Source organism: Pinus tabuliformis, chromosome 8 (genome assembly GCF_031772625.1).
Source record: "Pinus tabuliformis cultivar Carrire ecotype Pingquan chromosome 8, CPIR1, whole genome shotgun sequence".
Classification (NCBI taxonomy): domain Eukaryota; kingdom Viridiplantae; phylum Streptophyta; class Pinopsida; order Pinales; family Pinaceae; genus Pinus; species Pinus tabuliformis.
The window spans coordinates 84,109,651-84,114,119 of record NC_142294.1 but is presented as its reverse complement, the minus strand read 5'-3'; positions in this window follow the sequence as shown (position 1 = coordinate 84,114,119).

Genomic DNA, 4,469 nt, shown 5'->3' with positions numbered 1-4,469 from the left:
CTCATCATCACCTGCTTGCCCTACCGTTCACCTTCACTTGGTATTTTACCCTTTCTTTGAGGAAACACTACAATGAGTGGTCCTATTACCTAGCCTCTTGTCCTCTTTATCATGAGTAGTTCCACCATTACCAGAACCAATTTCTACCTTTTATACCACTCGTTCCTCCTAGAGGAGTTTTCTTTAAGCTCATTTGAGACTCCTTAAATTATAAAATATTGCCGAGTGAACTTGTCTCCTTCAGGCTCGTTAAAGTAATTGAAGGGTCATCTATTTAGTATAATTTTAACCCTTTTCTACATTGAGTAGACTAGTTATAAAAATGGCTACCCTAGTCTATTATGGCTAGAAGGTTCTCCCTTGTATTGTTTTATCCTCTTTTCGGGCTTGGGGGTCTAAACTGATGAAAAAGAAACTTTTAAAACTAGAAAGGGAAGGGAACATTCATCTCCATTATTCATCAAAATGGTAGCATCAATCATGTCACCCTTGACTAGAGAACCTATGCACATCATTATCTCACAATTGGGTTTTAGCTTGCCTAGGAGTTGTAACATCCATATGAGTTTATTTATTCCTCCTTCTCGTTAATCTTCCATCCATATGGAACATGCTTCAATTTCTCCTTCGCTATTGAATGATATCACATAGTGCTCATAAGTCATGTTGCTAAGTAACTCTTGTGTTGTGACGCAATGTGTTCAAGGGAACTCTCAGGTTGTATCAGCCATCTGTAGTTGCCTACTGACGTTTTTGAGTTGGCCATCCCTGTGTTAGTTGTACCTCATTGCTTGATGACTTAATCCATACACCCTATCATCCTATTTTTTTCTATGTTGATTGATGAGCGATACATCAAGGCCCTCATTCGATGAATCTTCTCCTGTTGACTTCAACTCATTATCTAGGAGCTTGATGTAGGTGCTAGTAGTACCTTAGAGCTTGCACGCCTCAGTGATAGGATTAATCATGATTGACAGTGGGTTTACATCGTTGAGTCCTAATCGGTTGAGTTCATTGGTGTTTGACATCTCCTCATTGAATCACACTTAGTGGACTATACTAGGTACCTTGGGATCCATTTTTCTTATTGGTGGATTCCTTACGTCACATCTATTCACATGTCATAGATTCATACCATCGGGGTTATGTTCATGCACTTTGGATAAGGACATTTCACTCTTATATGGCACCCTCCCAAAGTTGCATTGGAGTTATGTATCATTTATGTACTTTGAGGGCTATTCTGGGGCACCTTGTGTATGTCATATGTCCATAGTCCTACTGATATATACTGTGACATAGATCCACATTGTGTTTTCTTGTGGCTATGATTTATTTGATGAGTCACATGGATCCATTATGTATTTCTTCACAGCCATGTTTTAGCTTTTCATGTCATGGATCCAGAGTGTATGTTTTAGCAGTTATGTTCAATATCTTTTTATGATCAAGCATGAGTATCCATGCCTTGAGGATGTTATCAACCCATATAATGCTCCAACATTTGGTACCTCCCAATTCAAGTTTTTGGCTTTGTCTCCTCACTCCTATTTCAACCTTTGAGCTTTATTGTAATGCAATTTAGGCATCAATTTCTTTTTTTCTAGCATGCATTAGGGGGCATCTGTTATAGCCCTATTTTCCACACCATTATAGTGAGAGAAATCCAAGTTCAACTTATCTTAGTTGTTGGCTAAAATGTATCCCCTTTTCACCTTTTATTTTACTTATGTGAGATTTATCACGTGCTAAAAGGTTGAAATTACATAATTGAGTGGTTTCTTAGAAATATTTTTCCAAAAATGTTATAATTATGAGACAATAATTATTTCATATTTGAGATAATTGAGAAAAATATCATAATTGTGAAAAATGTTTCTAGAATTTTTCATTCCCAAGGAGATCAACATGATCCACCTATGTATGAGTTGGCTAGGGTTCCATTATTGTAGAAGTTCCCTAACTTATCAAGCCCATAAGTGCCTAGATACATTCTCCCAAAGGATAGAATAAACCTATATAATATCACCAAGAGGAAAGGGAGAGGGGAGAAGGATAATTATATTGAGATGTTTCTAACTTGATTCAAATATTGAGAGACATACTTTATTTTGAGGTCATATTTCTCAAGAGAGAGGGAGACTTTGTTATATTTTGCAGGGGATATATTATGCTTGAAGGTATAATTGTACCATTTGATTATTGATTAATAGATATATATATTCCTTTACTTTCAGATCTGTACATGCATCTATTTGTTCATGTTATTGTTTATTGCTTCAAAATGACAATCTTTTGCAGAAAATCACTTATTGTCCTTGTTTCTCTGTGCTTGTGTGTATGCTTCGATCAATGGTAGAAGAGAAAGATCTCCTAATTCGAGTGAGAGGATTCTGCATTAAACTCAAGAGCCTTCACCAATCTGCGAGGATATCAATTGTTGGTCCAAACCCTATAAAATTAGGGAATGCATGATTTCTTCCTTTTATGATCATATGGTTGGGGATTTTCTTTTTCTGTTAGTTGGAAATTTCTTTATTTTGTCTGGTAATCCTAATAGGACAAAGGATTATGGAGAAATAGCTCCTTGCATGTAGAATTTACTACAATAGGGGGTGCTCCACTACTTGTGAGTAAACCTGTGCAAAGTCTAAAAGGAAAGTTAAGTAGGTTTCCAATGTAACCATGCTAACCACATCTTCACTATCGACTTAGGCCCTCATCAACTGAGCTATGGAAGTGGGAATATCTCTCTCTATCTCTTAGTTTTAGTATGCTTGTCTCCTTAGATTTTATAGTGGGTGTTGTTTGGTCCAAGTCATAGTTTGGCCATAGGGGTGTGTTTATTGATTTTGTTTTTTAATAAAAATATATTCACCATGGCTAAACAAAATGCCCAATGTTCACTTAGATTATTATGCCATTCTACTAACGATGAAGGTCCACCTTTTCATACACAAATGATAACTATGGAAATGGAGAGATTAGGAGTAAACCCATGCAGGTGGGTTACACTTTTTTACAAGAACACACAGTGTAAGGTAAAGAAAATAATCTCGATCAGTCACTTTCTAAAAACTTGATTGAGAAATATTTTATGCCTCAATTGAGATAATTTAGGGCTTAAAATTGTTTGATCTAGATATAAAACAAAACCTCGATTGAGATCCTATGTGACATGTGGTTACTTAGGTAATCGATCTGGTGCCCTTTTCATTTTTATGATATTTTTTGCATGAATATCCATGCAAAAGGGAGCTTGGTCAAGCTAGATGTCAGGACAGGAGGTAACTCCTCAAAATGAATTGTTATTTTGCATTAAGGTTGATAACAGATATATACATGGAGGGAGAGACTCTTGGGCTTCAACTCCTAGTGTCTCTTCATATTCCAACTCTCCTTATTTTCTATTTACATTATTTTACACGTATTCAGCCAATCCCAAGGATTAGGTGTCAACATTCCCCCCTTAATTTGAAGGGATGTTGGTGAGTCCAAGCATCATTTTGAATGTTTCTAACTTTTCTCTTCCAAGAGCTTTGGTGAAGATGTCTGAAATCTGCTCATTTTTGGAACAATGGCGTAGATGTATTCTCTTGACCTCAACATGATGTCGATTCAGATGGTATTTTGTCTTGATGTGTTTTTTTTTATCATGGAACTTTGGGTTCTTGGCCAACTTTATTGCAGAAGTGTTGTCAATAATGAGTGGAGTTGAATGCACTTGTTTCAATTGAAAATATTCTAGAATTTTCCTGAGGCATACCATTTCCTTTGTTGCTTCTTCTGCTACCACATATTTTTCCTCTGTTGTGGAATCTGTTGGAACTCATTGTTTGCATGACCTCCAAGAGAGAACTCCTGATCCAAGACTCTTAGCATAACCTGAAGTAGATACCTCAGTTTATTTATCTCCATCAAAGTTTGAATTAGAGTATCCAATCAAGTTGAAGTTTCCCACTTGTGTATACTTAAGTCCAAAGTCTTGAGTTCCCTTCAAGTAATTTAGAACTCTTTTCACAGTAGACCAATGTCCCTCACAAGGATTTTTCATAAACTTGCAGAGGATTCCAACAACAAATGAAATGTCTATTCTAGTAGTAGTCAAGTAGTCAAGACTTCCTACAAGATGGCTATACTTTGTTTCATCCTCACATTTGTTTCCTTCAGTGGATGTGACATTTAAGTTATGTTCCATCAGAGTAGTCAAAGGATTGACCTCAGCCATGCCAAAAAATTTCAACACATCTCCAATGTACTTCTTCTAAGAGAGGAATATAAATGTTGAGTTACTTCAATACCAAGATAGTAGTGAACATACCCCAAGTCTATCATTTCAAAAAAATTCCTCAATTCCCTCTTTATAGATGTAATATAGCTCTCATTGTTCATGTCATCAAAAGATCATCTACATATACCACAATATATACAACTGTTTTTCCAACTTTCTTAACAAACAAAGGTGC